The sequence below is a fragment of the Xenopus tropicalis genome, chromosome 9, assembly GCF_000004195.4.
Source record: "Xenopus tropicalis strain Nigerian chromosome 9, UCB_Xtro_10.0, whole genome shotgun sequence".
NCBI classification, from domain to species: Eukaryota; Metazoa; Chordata; class Amphibia; order Anura; family Pipidae; genus Xenopus; species Xenopus tropicalis.
In genome coordinates, this window is record NC_030685.2 from 36,598,004 (window position 1) to 36,618,599 (window position 20,596).

Below are 20,596 nucleotides of genomic sequence, written 5' to 3' on the forward strand. Positions count from 1 at the left end.
TGAGGGAATACAGGGGTATGGGAGATAGTTCTCAGTACAAGTGAGGGAATACAGGGTTATGGGAGATAGCTCTTAGTACTAGTTGATCCAGGGACTGGTCCGATTGCCATCTTGGAGTCAGGAAGGAATTTTTTCCCCTCTGCGGCAAATTAGAGAGGCTTCAGATGGGGTTTTTTTGCCTTCCTCTGGATCAACTAGTAGTTAGGCAGGTTATATATAGGCATTATGGTTGAACTTGATGGACATATGTCTTTTTTCAACCCAACTTACTATGTTACTATGTAATTGTTAGGTCTTATTTCATTAATTCATTCGAGGTTAAAAATGAACTCCTGATTATCTTTTTATGTATCGGTGCACTTTATTTATTTTTTAAATGCAATATGTATTTATGTGTGAACATTTTTTATTGTAACTAATCAATAAATATTAATTGTTTGATTTAATTCACTACACATGGTGGTTTGTTTTGTATGAGCGCCAACTCTGCTTTATAATAAGTTTGTTTTTGATTGGGGATTAGTTTTGCAGGAAGGCGGCTGGTCACTTGATTTTATCACACATATTTTGGTGTGGGGACTTTATTGTGGAGTAATTTAGGTTTACAGGTGATTAATTAATATCTTTTCACTTATTGTTAATAAATTTAAATTTAATTTTCTTTTGTCAAGCGCGGACAAGGTTTAGTATCTAGTTTTTAGGAAGATGCATGATGCCTCTTATCTCATCAATGTTGCTCTGGTCAAAGATTGTTACAATGACTTGTACATGAGCACATAGCCTAAGGGCTCTGGCACACGGGGAGATTAGTCGCCCGCAACAAATCTCCCTGTTCGCGGGCGACTAATCTCCCCGAAATGCCATCCCACCGGCAAAAATGTAAATCGCCGGTGGGATGGCATACGCGGCGGCGGGATTTCAGTGAAATCGCGGAAGTTGCCTTGAGAGTAAACTTCTTCTTTCACTGAAATCGCGCCGCCGCGTATGCCATCCCACCGGCGATTTATATTTTCGCCGGTGGGATGGCATTTCAGGGAGATTAGACACGGGAGATTTGTCGCGAGCGACTAATCTCCCTGTGTGCCAGAGCCCTAGCAGGTCAAGAGATTCCTCAAAACAGGATTTTAAGTATCTTCTTTTAAACAAATCATCAAACAGATCATTTAAAAAAAATTAAGATGAGACATTTCTTTGGATATTTACTTTTTTTTTTACAAGCCATTTGTTACTCTTTACAGCACATTATTTAATAATGTATTTTATGGTTATTTGTATTACACCTGAAAGTTGTAATGTGTCCATTCACGTATAAACTTTCAAAAATATAAATGCTGAGTGACAAAAAATGAGAAATAAAGTACAGAATAAATCTTATTAACCAGGGGTTGAGACTAATTTATTACTTGCTGGGGATGGAGGGGGGTAAACGATGTTCGATGGGCCCAGAAACTGTCACGCTACTATTCACCACTCCTGTGTTTGATTTATTAGTAGCTGTAAGGGCATTTCTGTCACTCCAACAGAATGTGCCCACTACTTAGGTCCAGGGTCGGAATAAGGGGGGGCAGGGCTCACCAGGGCCACCGCCCCGTGGGCCCTGCAGTTGCCCCCACGTCCCCCGCACCCCCTGGGTTTTTTCTTGGTGTCCTGGAGGTCCAGTCTGACCCTGCTTAGGTCTCAGTTTCAGTCCTTGTTATTCTGCCTCCAGTACACTGCAGTATGTATGTGAGCAAGCTTTCCTTTTCCACCTTCGGGCATGTGTAGTAAAGTGAAGAACTGAACTTTAACAAAAAAAAAAAGGCTTTTCACTCAACTACACATGCTTGGCCCCTGGGATCGCCACAAAGGAAAAGAAAGCAGCAATAGAATCGCTAGCCTGCATTTACCCCGGGTTCTCCTAACAGGAACACCAGCTGGGGGTATAAGGTAAGAGATTACAATCACAAGGGGGTGCCTAACATTTGTCCAAGCCCTAGTGATCGAGCCTTTCCTTCTCCTTTAAAAGATTAGTGTGCTTTATGCAATAAAGGATGCAATCTGAACATGATTTGGAAACTCAGTGATAGTATGGGCACTAATGTATCACACATTTTTAAAATGAACAGGCCCTAACACAGATCAAAGAGGTACTGATAAATAACATGTCAATCCTGTGAATGAAATCCACACTTGACTGTACTCTTGCCAGAAGTGGTCTCAGTCTTAGCTTGAAAAGCCCATCACTGGAGTTTCTAAATATGTTTCCAGTGAGGAAAAGTGCCATAATCCTCTATTACAAGCTGGATTGCTTATTTTATCACATACTTCCTTATCTAACACTGTACATATTAACTGAATTATCTTGGCATGATCTTCAAGCAGCAAACAAATGCTATGACGCACTTAAATGAACTTTAAGTGCCAGTGTTGTAATAACCTAATTTTAAGGCTTTGAAAATGTTTAGAATGTCAGTAATTTTTGATATAGTAGTGGAAATATTTTGCAACAATAGCACTTTGACCTGTGTTGTCACATTTTTTAAACAATTACACATACTACCAGCCTTCTTATTTTGGTTATGTTTCTTCCATATTGTGTCATCGTGTATCATTTTATCAGATAAGTCAGTACATTCCCAGTTAAGGTGGCATTATAAACAACTGAAGAGAACATCAATTTACACATCCTTTTAGCTTATAAGCGCTTGCTAGCTGGGACCTCTAGACATAGTTTTTACCTTTCCTTCTCCTTTAAAAAAATTAAGTAAGCTTTATCAGAAAGGTATATGTAAATACAGCCATAAGCACTCACAGAAACGCTGCACTGACTTCTTGTAAAAAGATTAGTTGTGTCTGTTTTCCTCTGCCACGGACACGCAGCTTTCAGCTTCCTGCTCTCTCCTGCTCCCCCCTCCCTCAAGAATGCTAAGAGCTCACTCCCCCCCTTAGGAATGTGGATCTGAGCCAATCAGCAGGAAGCTGACTCATAGTCCAACTAACTAAGAATGTTCACTTGGTCCCGGTGTCTGTGCAGGAGTGAGGCATTATGGGAACTTTCTTTATACAGCTCAGCGTTTTTTCTTCCTGTCCGGCTTCAGATCTTCTGAACAAGAGAAATATGGGGAGACTTAAGGGCACTATTGAGACAACTGAAGGTATGCCAGCAGCTTGAGATTAACTCTTTGCTAGCCTTTCCTTCTCCTTTAATCTGTAACCTTTGATTTGTTTATTGGAAGACCCTTGTGTGCTCTAAAACTATTGTAAATTGCTGTGTAACTTGTTGGCGCTATACAAATAGATGATAATAATTAATAATTATACTCCCATATAAAAGATAATGTAGAATCTAGCACTAGAGAATAACCCCCATATGTAATAAAAGGCAGTTTGTCAAGAAGCAGTTACCCACAGCAACCAATAATATATTTGTTTTCAAACAGGTGACCAATAAATGCTACCTGTTGATTGGTTTCTATGGATTAGTGCTCCTGGACACTTAGTGACTTTTATTCCATAACTCCATATGACACTGACTATGTATGGGCCATACATAATAAAATACCTTTTTTGTGTATTTAGTGCCCCTGTACAATAAGTTTTTTAGCTCCTCTAGTGAACCCACCGCCTGGGCTTCCAGGATAGTTGCTGAATTAGTTAGGGTGGGAACAGTCCAGTTTCTTGCTACTATAAGTTGTGTAGCCAGATAGTATAAAAATAGGTTGGGAGCCGCCAGCCCACCTTGTTTTGTTGGAAGTTGTAAGGTAGTTATGCCTATTCTCGGGGGAGAATGATTCCAGTACAGAGTAGTCACTAGAGATTTAAGTTTAGCAAAGATAGATTTATGGATCACAGTCGGGACTGAAGATATAGGTTAATTTAGGGAGTATTACCATTTTAAATGCATCCATTTTTATGTGTCCTATAAGTGATAATGGGAGATTTGCCCATAGTTTGGTTTTGTCCTCCACCAGCTTAACGATTGGGTGTATGTTAAGCTCCCCGAATTTATTTACATTGGCATGCACCCAGATTCCCAAGTATTTAAAGGACTCCACCCATTGTAGACCATTTGGTGGACGGAGGTCAATTGGGAAAAGTACTGACTTGTCCCAAATAATTTTAAGGCCAGAATAATTGGTGTGAGTGTTAATTACTTGCAGTACTAATGCCAGTGCTTGGTCTGGGTTGGGCAGATAAATTAGGGTAATCTGCATACATTGAAATCATTTCTTTGTTGGGACCCAGTTTCAGTCCCTCTATGCCATTTTGGGCTTTTATACGGCAGGCCATGGGTTCCATGGCTAGTGCAAATAGGAGTGGGGAGAGGGGGCACCCCTGTCTAGTGCCCCTGCTTATGGTAAGGGGTGCAGACAGTTTAGTGTTGGTTCTTACTTTGGCTGTTGGGAGGTGGTATAGCGCTTTAACCCAGTTGATGTATGTAGGGTGTATTCCTACCCGTTTCATGGTAGCCCATAAGTATTCCCACTCCACTGAATCAAAGGCCTTCATGTTATCTAGTAAGGCTACCAGCCTAGTGCCTGGGTTATCGTGTGTAATTAATATGTTTGTAAAGAGCCTTCTTATATTGATGTCCGTTGTGCGCCCAGGCATAAAGCCTGTTTGGACAGGGGAGATTATTTTAAATAAGTGTAGTGCTATTCTGTTTGCTATTATCTTTGCTAGGATTTTTGCGTCTGCATTGATAAGCGAGATTGGCCTATAGGATGAGCAGTCAAAGGGATCCTTGCCTGGTTTTAGGATCAGGACAATGAGGGTCTCTTTCATTGAATTGGGTAGAAATTTTCCTTCTTTTACTCCATTATTTAACTTCACTAGTAGTGGTGCAATTAGTTTAGCATGCTGTTTGTACCATTCCATTGGTATACTTGGGGAAGCTCCAATGGCCATTTCTACTTCAGTTCGCGTTATGTCCTTAGCTAAGTAGTGAGAGGTTTGTGTGTCTAGTTTAGGAATATCAATGTCTCTTAGGTAGTCCTGTATCTCAGTGGGTGATACTTGCAATTTGGAGGTATAAGTCTGTGTAAAATTTAGCAAATCCATTGTTTATTTCTTCTGGGGAGGAGGTTATTGCCCCATTGGATAGTTTTAACGCTGGGATGTGCATGGTAGTAGAGTTGTCCCTGGAGAGGAGTGCTAATAGTTTCCCATTTGTTTCTCCATGCTCAAAGACTCCTGCTTTTTGGTATAACATGTGTTTTTTGTGAGTTCAATTTGGGCTAGGGTAAGAGCTCTCTGATTTTCTTTCCAGTCCTGCTGGGTCTGCATGTTTGGGTGTGCAATGTAGGCTGCTTCGGATTCCTGCACTCTTTGGGATTTCAATAAGATTTAAACCTTTAGGTTAGTTTCTAGTACCGTAATGTTGCTGATAAAGACGCCGCGTCCCAGGTGATGTCTGGGGGTACCTCTTCTTTATTTGTTTCCATAAATGTTTCTATGCTATTGTGGATAGTCTCATTTAATTGTGTGTGGGTTGCCCAGTAAGGGCTGAGTCTCCAGATCCTGTCTGCTAAAGTTGGGGAGGTGAGTATAGTGGTTATAATGGGGGAATGGTCAGATATACCCCTAGTAAGTATCTCCACCTTTTGTATTCTTTTGTTCATTTCCTCGCAACCTAAGGCTAGGTCTATTCTAGAAATGTTATTGTAGGTGTATTGTTTGACTCCTGGATTACGTACTCTCCAGAGGTCTATTAATGGAAACTTGAGATCCATCTATTGAATGCTGGGGTATTGACTCTGGGAGGGTCCAGCTTATCTAGTGTTGCATCAATCACAGTGTTAAAGTCACCCATTAAGAGTAGTAGTGCCATTGGAAGGGTCAGAATTTTATTCATGACATCTCTCAAGGGTTCCTCTGCAAATGGGGGTGGAATATATATATATATTTCCTAGGGTAAGTTTTTTTCCCACATATTTACCATTTCTATCAGAGATAATTGACTGTACTACATAGGGGCAGGTTTTACAGATTAGGATAGATTTCTTCCCCTTTTTTAATGGCTCTAATGTGTTCCAGGAACCGTGTATTGAGTGTTCTGGTTGTTCTACCAATATATCTCATCCCTGGACATCCACATTTACAGACATTTCTTTATAATGCTTAGTCAAGTGCACCAAAGAACTGCCGGCCACCACGCCTAGAGGTAAGGAGACTCCCAAGGCTTATCTGAAACTTCCGATTAGATTATTTAACCAAATGTAGAGCATGGGTATCCTTGGAATCAACCCAAGATCTCTTTCCAGGATCAAAACCCCTCCAGTGAATGAGATTCTGTACTTTACCTCTAGATTTGTGAGAATTAATAATGCCATGCACCTCAAATTCCTAATCACTGTCTAAGAAAACAGGAGGAGGAGGAGTCATAGGGTTAGAGGAAAAGGCATTCTTGATTCTTCTTCTTCCCAAGCTGATACCAGCATGACTCTGTACTGCAATTTAAAAAATCCCCACAGTGGACTTTACTAAGGGCAGAGTTATAAAAATGTGAGATTAGAGCTCACCACAGAAAAGTTACCCACTTTCTATTCATTCTTTTTCATCCCTTTTAGAAGTGTGTTTATTAAAGGGTGACTTTTAACCTTCACCTATTGATAGATGTACTCATAGGAATGAATAGAAAGTGGCTAATTTTTTAGGGAAATATACTTTCTCCAAAACAGAAATAGAGGCAATCCCTTAATCAACATTGGCTTTCATATCCTTTTATATAGGAATTATAATACCAAATGTGCCTCTTCTTCAGAGGAAAAATTTGGCCAGCCTGTCTTCATAAATAAAATCTTTAACACTGGATCAGCTCACTGTGTTTTTAAGTTTTTTTGGCTTTTGTATCCCTTTAGAACACTGGAGGCTAAATTACTTACTGCATATTTGAGGTTGGGCCTTACCAGTGCTTTGTAAAGAAGAAGAAATGCACTCTGCTCCCATAACACATGTAGTAGAGGAAAAATCTTACTAACTACCATTGCCTCATATTGCTTTGTACAGCTACAATTATTGTCTAAAAGTACTACTATGCCCTTCTCTATCAAGACTTGCATCATCTTACATTTATCGACATATCAAAGGTTCCCACGCAAGGGTGGCATTGTTCTGAAAAATGCTGTGTCATCTTCAATTACACGTGTATTAAACTGCCCTCCTCCAAGTCACAAGTCATTAATGAACAGATTAAATTAAAATGAACGCAGTGCAGAATCTTGCAGAACCCTAGGTCAGTCAGAGTATAGGCTATTGGAAACCACTTTCTGTACATATATAAGATCCTTCAGTGAGCTCTCTATCCATGTTAAATAAGCACCAAAAAAGCCAATTGGCCTTTGTCAAAAAAGAGAACTGGATCAAAACCCCTGGCAAAATGAATACAGGTCCAAAACCTGGAGAAGGAAAGACATTTTGGCATTTTACTGCCAATAGATTCGCCACATTAGTGCCACCTAAAACACTTTATTTATTCTGCAGAAAGCATTACCATACCTGAGTAAAGAGCTCTAGAAGCTTTCTCTGTTTGCTTAAGATTGCAGCTGCCATTTTAGCTTGGTCTTCATAGCTTCCTGCTCTATAGCTCTAGCCGTTATATCTTAGATTACATTCCTAAGGGAGGGGGGAAGGAGAGAACCTCTTGCCTGGGAATAAGGAATTTTCTGAGAGAGGAAGTCAGATATCCAAACAACATGTTTTTTAAAAAAAAAGAGCCAAGAAATCCTGTGTTTCTTTTGATAGAGGACTCAGAGAGTGCAGCTTTTCTGTGAGTGCTTACATAGACCTTTCTGATAAAGCTTGCTTAGTTTTTACCTTTCTTTCTCCTTTAAAGCAGCTTTTGTCTGTTTACATTCTCTGCCCTCCTGGCTCTGACTTCTATAAACAATGTTGAATGCAGACTGGGAGGAAAATTGACTCCTATTACATTGTTTAGGGGTCAGACCCAGAAAACACAAGTGGACAAACAAAATATCACTTTCAATATCAGTGACATTTCATAAGAAACAGATAGTTATTTGACATAAGCTATCCTTCATAAAACCATGCTGATTGTTCCTTATAATGTCAGTACATCATGTTGATGGTAATTTCTTAAACCTTACAAAAACTTCTCTACTACAGCTAATAAATATGCAGGCATCCAGAGATAACTGGAAAAAAACAGTATGTCATTTTACATGAGAACTACAGTGTGAGAGATCTAATGCTTTATGAAATCTGTAAGTTCTTTTTCTAAATGTGATAGAACACATAGTTAACAAACCATCACTCATCACTGACATTAAAGCTACCTGTCACCGCACATCATGGGGTTTTCAGCTAGCAAACTTGCAAATGCTGATTTTCAGGTTAAAACTACGTCAAGAGTGGTGACATTGTTCCATAGTCCCAAGGGTGAATTTGTTTGCCATTTTGGAGTTGGGAACGGTTTTGGATTTGGTTTTTCTTTGGATCAGCTAAATCAAATAGAAGTGAGATAATATAATACAAGGTGCACAGTTTACTGTTGTAGCCCATAACATTCGGTCAACCGTTGCTGTCAAAGAGCAGTGAGGTAATATTTACTGGGATATTCCTATGCTAATGACATCATATGCTAATCCTGCCAAAACTTTACCGGTTCTTTTGATTTATGCATTCAATTGTTTTGTTCACTGGAAAACACCACATTACAAGAAGTCATATTCACTGTAGTTTTACTTCTTGGAATTGTATATATACTGTATATGCAAAATGTGCTGCTGAATAGCTTCCCTTCTGGGTGAGCCGCCCCCTTTCTGGAAGAAACTTCATTATATTTCCCATTGTTTGTCCCGTTTAACCCTTTTCAGCTATTGCACAGTTACAAAAGTAGTTCCTAATTTCTTCCATATTGATGAATCTGACATGATTATTAGTTAAAGGAACAGTAACACCAAAAAATGAAAGTGTATAAAAGTAACTAAAATATAATGTGCTGCTGCCCTGCACTGGTAAAAGTTGTGTGTTTACTTCAGAAAGTCTACTATAATTTATATAAATACGCTGCTATGTAGCCATGGAGGCAGCCATTCAAAGGAGAAAAGGCACAGGCACATAGCAGATAACAGATAAAACACTATTGTATTCTACAGAACTTATCTGTTATCTGCTATGTAACCTGTGCCTTTTCTCCTTTTTTCCAGCTTGAATGGCTGCCCCCATGGCTACACAGCAGCTTATTATATAAATTATAGTAGTGTTACTGTAGCAAACACACCAGTTTTACCAGTGCAGGGCAACAGTGCATTATATTTTTATTACTTTAAAGCTCTTTCATTTTTTGGTGTTACTGTTCCTTTAAAAATCATAACAATATCAATATTTCAATTAGTAACATAAACAGAAAAAAAGAACCAGTGGTTTCTAAAGGCATACTGTCATGATTTTGTTTTGTTTTTTTATTTCTAAATTACACTGTTTACATAGCAAATAATTCACTCTACCATTTAATATTTTATTCTTGAACCAACAAATGTATTTTTTTTAGTTGTAATATTGGTGTGTAGGCAGCCATCTCAGTGCATTGTGCCTGAGTCTGAGCTTTCAGCAATAGCCAGTGCCACACATTAGAACTGCTTTTGGGTAACCTATTTTTTCTCATTCTTCCATATAACTGGAGTCCCAAGCCGGACTTGGATTTCTTACTATTGAGTGCTATTCTCATATCTACTGGGAGCTGCTATCTTGCTCCCTTTCCACTGTTCTGCTGATCGGCTGCTGGGAGAGAAAGGGAGGGGGTGATATCTCTCCAACTTGCAGCTCAGCAGTAAAATGTGACTAAAGTTTATCAGAGTACAGGTCACATGACTGTGCCACCCTGGGAAATGAAGAATATGGCTAGCCCCATGTGAAATTTTAAAATTAAATATAAAAAAATCTGTTTGCGCTTTTGAAAAACAGATTTCAATGCAGGATTGTGCTGGAGGAGCTCTATTAATTGATGGGTTTTGAAAAAAAAAAAACATGTTTTCCCATGAAGAGAAAGTAAATATAAAATAGACAGGGACTGAAACAATACAAAATCACTTTACATAATTTACAAAATGTATAAGAGGAAATATCTGGTTCTTGAACCACTGATGGGAATAGAAAATGAAAGCAAAGAGGGCCGGGGCTTGGCCAGGCCATTCTTGGAATTGTTGCAAGTTCATTTCCTCAGTAAACAACATTTTTAATAAACAACGTTTTAATGACTTTGTCTGCGCTCCAGATAGGACAGATTTTAGGGGTAGGAAAAAAAAAATAACCCCATACTTCTTCCAGTTACCTTATCTGGGAGACAACACATCAGCTACTGTGAGATGATTAACATAATATTCTTCAGTAAACAAGGCACATTTTTGATAAAGGGAATTATAACCTCTGATTAAGCAAACAAAGACGGGTAAATGTGGCCTGTAGCAAAACATTATGCAAGGGATAGCATATTGAATTATACAAAAGCTCTCGGTAATGCTGAAAAAATGCAACTGAGAAACATCGGAGAATTATATATGTAATACATTTCTGATTATGAGCATGCCAGGCTGTGCCTGTTGATTATCAAGTTCCAAGCTCAGCTTTAATTAAAGGAGAAGGAAAGACTGATTTTGAGGGATGTCACAGTGATTATAATCACTTACCTTAGACCCCTAATTTGTTTCTTCAGTGTGTGTTCTCATTGTACTGTAGGTCACTAATAAGAAGTTTTCTCATGTGCACCCCTATGGTGGGTTTTGTTTCCCCACAAGGCAAGGCATGAGTTAATGGTACCCATTCTTTTAAATAGTAGCTGTACTTAACTTCAGTCACAGTGAAACGCATATAAAAGCCCGTGCAGGGGAAAGAATAAGAAAACACCCATGTGTGAAAGTCCTTAGAGAGACGCAGGCCACTATGGGGCTCTGTCTTTAGCACCTGCCCTATAGCTCGCTCATGTTAAAGTGCTCAGCGCAGCATTGCCTTGGCAAAAATGCTCTATGCATGAGCGCTAAGGGGCTTGCTCTTCTGTCTGGGGGCATCGTTAATGCCCTCAAAAAATACATTTATAAACACTGGGCATATTTGCATCTGGGCAGTAACCCATAGCAACCAATCAGTTTTTTTTCAGCTGGCTGCAAAATGAACACTGAAAGCAATTATCTGATTTGTTGCCACAAGTTACAGCTCAAATAAAAATTTGCCCAGTGTTTATAAATGAGCCCCCTACTGTCTTGATTCTAAAAGGTTTATTGTACTCTGCATAACAGTCTGTATGAGATAACAAGTTTAACCTTGGATTGTGTACAGTCAGCTGACCCCTATATTTTGTTTGAGAGGATCTGTATACACTGATTATTTTCCATTCTGTTCTCTAAAATGTCTCTCTTTGGCTACAAATTAACCTTACTCACTGGGAGATTTTTGGGAGAGGGTCACAAATCATAAAATAAAAACATAATTTGCCTCTATTCTTAAAAATAAGTCCTACTATTTGCAACAGTCCTTTTTATCTCTTTTTCTCTAGGTGGCAGAATCAGATTAAACTGGTACAAGCACCCAACTTCCCAGTACAATGTTGGAGTGGGGTTCTCATTAACAGTAAAACAGAAGTGAAACCAGTGGCAATGATAGAAGAATGAAGATGATGTACTAACCACAAATGCTGTGTGCTATGTAGTGGTTATGCTTATTGCAGCACTGCACAATTACACTGGAGGTATGCTTATGCATAGTTTTTTTTAATGTTTCTTAATAAAAGCTGGATGTGATTTTAATTTATATTATTGCTGTAATTGTAATACCAAATAAGGGGGATTTCAATTGGCACATTTGTTTTTTGGTTTGAATAATTCTTGAGTGAAGTGCCAATATATTCCTATTTATTATCGGAGGGGTGTCTTATATACAGTAGGACTTTTTCAAGTGAATTTTGTGCATTGTTAACCAAAAGCAAGGGGGAAAAAAGTGGTGATTAAAAATTAAGTATACATATGTTTGTGTTTAGCAAAGTTATTGTTCCTTTAACACACAGAAGTGGGTAGGAAACAATAGCATATTTTGCGTTATCACAGTCTTTTTTTTATGTGTATATCATATGGGTATTAATATACAGTATATACAGTGGCTTGCAAAAGTATTAGGCCCCCTTGAACTTTTCCACATTTTGTCACATTACAGCCACAAACATGAATCAATTTTATTGGAATTCCACGTGAAAGACCAATACAAAGTGGTGTACACGTGAGAAGTGGAAGGAAAATCATACATGATTCCAAGCATTTTTTACAAATAAATAACTGCAAAGTGGGATGTGCGTAATTATTCAGCCCCCTTTGGTCTGAGTGCAGTCAGTTGCCCATAGACATTGCCTGATGAGTGCTAATGACTAAATAGAGTGCACCTGTGTGTAATCTAATGTCAGTACAAATACAGCTGCTCTGTGACGGCCTCAGAGGTTCTCTAAGAGAATATTGGGAGCAACAACACCATGAAGTCCAAAGAACACACCAGACAGGTCAGGGATAAAATTATTGAGAAATTTAAAGCAGGCTTAGGCTACAAAAAGATTTCCAAAGCCTTGAACATCCCACGGAGCACTGTTCAAGTGATCATTCAGAAATGGATGGAGTATGGCACAACTGTAAACCTACCAAAACAAGGCCGTCCACCTAAACTCACAGGCCGAACAAGGAGAGCGCTGATCAGAAATGCAGCCAAGAGGCCCATGGTGACTCTGGACAAGCTGCAGAGATCTACAGCTCAGGTGGGGGAATCTGTCCATAGGACAACTATTAGTTGTGCACTGCACAAAGTTGGCCTTTATGGAAGAGTGGCAAGAAGAAAGCCATTGTTAACAGAAAACCATAAGAAGTCCCGTTTGCAGTTTGCCACAAGCCATGTGGGGGACACAGCAAACATGTGGAAGAAGGTGCTCTGGTCAGATGAGACCAAAATGGAACTTTTTGGCCAAAATGCAAAACGCTATGTGTGGCGGAAAACTAACACTGCACATCACTCTGAACACACCATCCCCACTGTCAAATATGGTGGTGGCAGCATCATGCTCTGGGGGTGCTTCTCTTCAGCAGGGACAGGGAAGCTGCTCAGAGTTGATGGGAAGATGGATGGAGCCAAATACAGGGCAATCTTGGAAGAAAACCTCTTGGAGTCTGCAAAAGACTTGAGACTGGGGCGGAGGTTCACCTTCCAGCAGGACAATGACCCTAAACATAAAGCCAGGGCAACAATGGAATGGTTTAAAACAAAACATATCCATGTGTTAGAATGGCCCAGTCAAAGTCCAGATCTAAATCCAATTGAGAATCTGTGGCACGATCTGAGAACTGCTGTTCACAAACGCTGTCCATCTAATCTGACTGAGCTGGAGCTGTTTTGCAAAGAAGAATGGGCAAGGATTTCAGTCTCTAGATGTGCAAAGCTGGTAGAGACATACCCTAAAATACTGGCAGCTGTAATTGCAGCAAAAGGTGGTTCTACAAAGTATTGACTCAGGGGGCTGAATAATTACGCACACCCCACTTTGCAGTTATTTATTTGTAAAAAATGTTTGGAATCATGTATGATTTTCATTCCACTTCTCACGTGTACACCACTTTGTATTGGTCTTTCACGTGGAATTCCAATAAAATTGATTCATGTTTGTGGCTGTAATGTGACAAAATGTGGAAAAGTTCAAGGGGGCCGAATACTTTTGCAAGCCACTGTACATGGCTGCAGTTTCCTTTGCACATCAGATTACCTTATTTACGATACCAGAAACCGTACAATGGAAACCAGAATGTTGCATTACATTCCCCTAAGATTCAGTAGAACACTAAACATCAACAGATAAGGCTGTTTAATTAAAGAGGATCTCTAACCTATAAAAAAAACACAGGATATGGTATGTAAAGGATTCCTCAAAATGAACGTGAACAAGGCACCAGGGCCATATGGAATAAACCCTCTGTTCCGTTTTAGACAGGCATATATATATCTGTTTTTCTTAGACTTGCTTTCACCTGGTATGGTACATATGGATTGAAGGAAAGCTGATGTTATCCCTATATTTATAAAAAGGGATTACAATTTCAGCCTGGCAACTATAGGAATGTTTAACATCTGTTGTAGGCAAGTTATTTAAAGGTTTGTTAAGTGATAGCATCTAAGAGTATATTAGCAAAATGGCATTACAGGTAGTAATCAGCAGGGCTTTATGAAGGACGGATTATGACAGACAAGTTTAATTTCTTTTCATTCTAAGTCTACCATTTGTGGTGGGCAAGTTATTTGAAAGCTTGTTAAGGGATCGCATTCAAAATTATGTTTTGGAGAATGGCATTAGCAGTAACCAGCATGGCTTTATGAAGGACAGGTCATGTCAGACAAACTTGATTCTGTGCTTGGATTAGGGTTCTCCGTGGGGTCCTGTAGGGTTTTGTAGCACTTTTGTTTAACTTGATCAAAAATGACATAAGAAATTCAGTGTTGATAAATGGTTATGCACCTGGGATGTAAAAATATGCAAGCCACGTACACCCTTTCACTGCCAGCCGTTTTGGACCAAAGTGGAACTTCTACTGCCAGACAGTTTTTGAACATTTTGCACTGTTTCACTTTAGGGGCCTTTCCTCGGGGGGACTTTTAGTTTACCCAGGAAAACAATATATTGTTTTTTCAGGACAACCTAAGCTTTTAAAATATGGTGGAATTTTTGTGTAATTCCAATTCTGTAACAAGATATAGGCTTCTAAATGTCTAAAAAATGAAAAAAAAAAATATTTTCCATAATATAAACACATACAGTACACCAGAAACAAAAATTATTTTATGCATGAAAATACAACTGATTTGGAAAGTCCCATGTCTCCTGAACGTGCCAATACCAAATATATATAGTTTTATGGAGATTTCTCACTTGTATAGGTCAAAAACTCCCAGCAGTACACTAACAAATTTCCAAAGCACTGCTCCAGAAAGCTGCATACTTTAGATTTCAAGGGCAAAAATTCCACTAACAGAAAGTTTATCCCAGAAAATTATACATTTTTTGAAAGAACAGATTCTGGGGAATCCATAATAGGTAGAACTGCCTGTCTACTCCAAACTACCAAGTTCCAATGTTTTCCTAAAGTTATTGGTTTTTATCAAAATTTGTGAAATTTTGTGAAATCGCTTCAAAGCTTCCAGTCTATAGTATCTTATCTCCTACAGGTCATAAAGTAACCAGATAAAACACCCTAAATATGAACGCCAGGGGTCCACTGAACAGTTTGATGCCCAATATGTATAGGTTTACCTAAGTATGTGGCATGTAGGGGCCCCAATGGGAATATACCCCCATATGATCTATCATTTCTGTCATTTCAGCTTCTGCAAAATCAACACATTTACATTATATGTGGGATAACGCTAGAATATGCCATGCAGTTTTGGTCTCCAGGGATATTATTGAATTAGAAAGTGTCTAAAGAAGGGCAGCTAGGCACATATGGGATCCGTTATCCGGAAACCTATTATCCAGAAAGCTCCAAATTATGGGAAGGCCATCTCCCATAGACTCCATTTTAATCAAATAAATTTTTTTTAAAAAAATCTGTGTAAAAATAAGACAGTACCTTGTACTTGATTCCAACTAAAATTTAATGAATCATTATTTGATGCAAAACAATCCTATTGGGTTTAATTCATGTTTTAATGATTGTTTGCATAGGATGGTAATCCAAATTACAGAAAAATCCCTTACCCAGAAAATCCCATACCTGTATATATAGAATAAAAGGTTAAACTTGATAGACATGTGTCTTTTTTTCAACCTAAGTTACTACCGTGTTTTCCCGAAAATAAGGCATCCTCCAAAAGTAAGGCACCCCCCCCTTTTAACCCCCCCCCGGAAAGTAAGGCACCCCCCGAAAATAAGACACCCACCTGGAAGCCGTCTAGCGATGCGACTTCCTGTTTCCCCTGTGCGCTGCCTGCGTGGTCTCTCTGGCGCCGTTGCGCCGTCATAACACATTGAGTGGTGACGTCGCGACGGCGCGAGAGAGACCACGCAGGCAGCGCACAGGGGAAACAGGAAGTCGCATCCCTTAGACGGCTTCCATGGTGACGGCGCGACGGCGCGAGAGAGACCAAGGTACCGGTAAGAACGAGAATGTTACACAGGAGGATCAGAGGACACAGAAATAACAGAGGGGGCAATAAAAAAAAAGGCACACGAGGATCAAAGGGGGCAATAAAAAAAAAGGCACATGAGGATCAAAAAATAAGACATCCCCTGAAAATAAGACCTAGTGCATATTTTGGAGCTTAAAAAAATATAAGACAGTGTCTTATTTTCGGGAAAACACGGTATGTTACTTATTAGCATATTTTTTTTTCACTTTTCAGTTCATTCTTATAATTTTCTTCCACTTTCACTTCTCCTTGTGTTTTAAATGCCTAAACCTCTGTAGTGCTCAGGGTAATGATGCTAATGTATTAAATGGACAATGATGCTCCAGTGGAGCAATGGAGTGACGGGCAATGCCGGTCACTGACACTGTTTTTATTGAGCAGCTGGAGACAGAGGCAGTACTGGGTGGGCAGTGTCATTTGTGGAGAATCTGCTACTTGTGCCTTAGGCTAGCACAATGTTCTGTCTAAGACGTGCAGTCTTGTGCTCACACAACAAATTGTAATGCACACAAAGACTTTTGTTTAAAAAAAATATATATACTGTATATATATATATATATATTTTTTTTTTTTTTTTTAAATTAGATAATTTTTGCACATCACAGCAATAAAAGATAATATAAGGAGCATTTGGCTAGGAGGCCAAGCAGGTACTGCAGAAGTGCATACATTTGTGCCTTTTGTACAAGATACATATAGACATATACAAAGGAAAAAAATGGAGGTTGAGCATCCCTTTAATGCTGCCCTTTGCTCATCCTGCTGGAGTGGCTAGAGTGGTTGTAGCATAGATCACTGAGGCATGTAAGGTGACAAATATATCTGCTAGTGAGTGTCACAGCAGGTAAGTCTTACCTAGCTACTGTACTTCAAGCACGTCTCCATGTCTTTATTTAAATGCACTCAAACTTCACATGAAACCTAAAAATATTTTAGCCACGTCTTAAACTATTTTATGCAGACTTCTTTCAGTTATTAAAGGTTGGCTCCATAAAGAGCTGAAGTCCATTCAGTACAACTGAAAGTGAAACTAAAGCTGACATTTGTTCAGGTGGTTTACAAGAAATGAAAGCACTAACAGTAACTCCAGTCAGCTGTTGATTGCATCACGTGCTACACTTTGGCCCTTTTTGTAATTACATGTAATCTAAATTACAACTAAGATATAAACATGTCTTTAAGACCTTGCAATATATTTTTTTCCCAACAATGTTCTCAGGGTTAATGTTTAGCATTTAATGTATTGTAAGTAAAGGCAACAAATACTAATTTTTTTCTTGCAAATCATTAGTAAAATGAGAGGATGACTTTTTATGTCAGTGCTGTCCAACTGGCGACCCCCCTCTGTGTGGCCTCCCACCTGTCTGGCTGCTTTGATGGCTTACTCTTGTGTAAGCTTTAAATGGTATCAGTACTGTGATTAACTGCCCCCCCTGCATGGTTCTCACCTCAGATTCAGGCTGTAATCAGGCTGTATTGTTTAAATATGTAATCCCCTGTGTTGTTCACACCTTTTAATCTCTGCATTGTTCACCTCCTGCAGTGTTCACACCTCAGGCTCAGGCCCTAATCACCCCCATTGTTCCCCTGTTCACACCTCAGGAGCAGTAGAAACCCACAAATAATCCCTGCATACTACAAAAAGAACATATACTGAGGTGGTACTGCAATTAAAAAGTTTTTTAATATATAGTTATTGTGCAGACTGTAGGAGCAGTGCCAGCATTGTGTCACTGTAGGCTGCCTGTGTGTGCCATACACACAGGCAGCATAGGGCAAGCAGAGTATGGCACACACAGGCAGGGTAGGGAAGGCAGAGTATGGCACACACAGGCAGAGTAGGGCAGGCAGAGTATGGCACACACAGGCCAAGGTAGGCACAAACCAGCCAAGAATGGCACACACAGTGAAAGTATGGCACACGCAGGCAGGGTAGGGAAGGCAGAGTATGGCACACACAGGCAGGGTAGGGAAGGCAGAGTATGGCACACGCAGGCAGGGTAGGGAAGACAGAGTATGGCACACACAGGCAGGGTAGGGCAGGCAGAGTATGGCACACGCAGGCCAAGTATGGCACAAACCAGCCAAGAATGGCACACACAGTGAAAGTATGGCACGCAGGCAGGGTAGGGCAGGCAGAGTATGGCACACACAGGCAGGGTAGGGCAGGCAGAGTATGGCACACACAGGCAGGGTAGGGCAGGCAGAGTATGGCACACACAGGCAGGGTAGGGCAGGCAGAGTATGGCAGGTTTTTGCTGTACTACAACCATTAATATGGGTATGGTCATGTGATAACATGGGTGTGGTTTCAAGTGGGTGCGGTTTCAAAAAGGGGAGTGGTCAAAACTGGCTTCCATTATCGGCCCTCCACCACGTAGGTCGGAAAAATTCCGGCCCTTGGTACAACAGAAGTTGGACAGCACTGTCTTATGTACACATAGCATTCTTTTCAGCATATTGGCAGAATAATAATAGCTAATAGCTTGCATAGGCTTCAAAATTATAATTATCCTATTTATATAGATATAAGCTGTATGAATTAATTCCCTGCCCCAGTGAATCACCAGCACTGTGGACAATTTTATAAAGAGCCAATTAACCATAAAACTTCCTGTATGTTTTTTATCTGGATTATGATATTACCTAGGGAAAAATCATGGAAGGACTGTTAGAATATACAAACTCCTTGGTGTTAGGAGCCCAACACTGAAACCACTGCACTAATATGCTGCCCATACCTCTACCTTGTCCTTGCAAAGCAAGCATTAAATCATGTAAACATGTAACCTCACCTGAAAGTTATCTAGAGGTACCAGTCCCTTTTCCTGTGGGCAGCTATTTCAATCAAGGCACCTTATGGCAGAACTGCCCCTGGGTGTATAATACCCACGCTATAATGGCAAACTGTGTAAAACAGTGGTAATGCTGTTTGCTCCACAGAGACCCTTTCTCATTTATTCTTTGGCTTGTTCCCCTTCTCTCTCCCTGCTTGGTTTTCTCTCCCCATATTTGGTTTTCTCACTCTATTTTGTCCTTTTTGGTTTCCGCTCCCTATCTCTCCCACCATTTGATTTCTCTCCCCCACTTACTTCTTGTTTGGTTTACACCCTCCTGTCTTTTCCCATTTTGCTTTCTCGTCCCCTTTTTCTTCTTATCTTCCTCTTCCCCTTTCTTGCTATTTGTTTTTTTTTCAGTGATTTATTTCTTTCTGTTTCCTTCTTCAACAATCACAATGGAAGTGATCTGACCAAATTTACTACAAGGGGGGGATGATCAATGCACATTCCCAGTCTCTTGTGTTATATGTAATTAAGTACATGCAATCATTTGTAATCAAACAGGGGGCCAGGGAATATGTATTGATCAATACCTTTTCTTTTTTTATAGTCATTAGACCTCAGACAAAAGTGCAAGAGCACTAATGGGTTCTTCTGTCTGGGTGGCAAGGAGCAATTTATTTCAGGGACTGGGAGTAACTGACTGGGAGTTGCCCTCTGAGTCCTACAGAGGGCAACTATGTGGAAGTGCAATAAGCTCCTTAAGAAGCAAGTACTTATAATGAATGGAGTATATTCACACAACTACAACTAACTTTGTGCAAGTGCAACTGTACTTAGAGGTTTATATTAGCCCTTAAAGGACATGTAAATCCCCAGCAAAACATGCAATCAAAAGTACAGCTTACGCTTGAGTGCAGGCACAGGCAGTGGAGCGAAGGTCAACCTAAAAATTGTCTGCTTTCATGTTTTTTAGGCCAAGCTGTACCTTAGTTATGTGCTGATCAAGGAGGCTGTATATGATCATTATCAAACCAGTGAGCTGGAATCCAGTGACTTTGTGGAAAATGTACCTTTTTATATGCAGCATAGTATTTAGTCTTTACTTTATATTTTTGTAAATAAGGGCTTCTGTCCTGTTCTTACATTTTTGTATTTATTTCTCTGCCTGGATCGCTTTAAATTTCCTACCAGGGAGCTGTGGGATAATTAAAAAGTAAATTACAAACTTTCACTGGATACTACTATGTGTATTATAATAAAAATGAAATGAAGGAATGAATCAAAACTACTTCTTTGGAATTTGGCCAAATACCAATTCTTCCACAAAGGAATGGGCTGAATACTGAACCAAATGCTAATTTTATTGTAAATTGGTGAAAACCTGGGAAAAAATGGGCAGTTTGGTTTCTGTAATTACATGGTCTAAAGTCAGGTGATTAGAAGGGTTTGGATTCAGTTCAATCAAGCACTTAGATTTGGCCAAATCCTGCCACAAATGATCAGATTCAGCCAAACCCTGAACTGAATTTAGGATTCGGTATGTTGCTAATTTAAGTTCACCTTTAAGCACTGTGTTTTTCCTTGCAGTATAATAAGACCCTGGTTTCAGCCTGGCAATTATAGTCCTGTAGTCTGACATATTACATTGTAGGTGGGCACACCCATGAGTCTTA

At 39.6% G+C, this 20,596-nt stretch overlaps 1 protein-coding gene across 2 annotated transcripts in view; it reads left to right on the forward strand.

The window, feature by feature from the left end:
• Positions 1–20,596, forward strand: part of socs1 (suppressor of cytokine signaling 1) — a 77,335-nt gene that overhangs the window by 24,672 nt on the left and 32,067 nt on the right. For both annotated transcript variants that reach the window (XM_018097094.2, XM_018097096.2), the window contains one exon: positions 11,489–11,680. The gene's annotated coding sequence lies outside the window, so the exon portion shown is untranslated. The remainder of the gene's footprint in view (positions 1–11,488; positions 11,681–20,596) is intronic.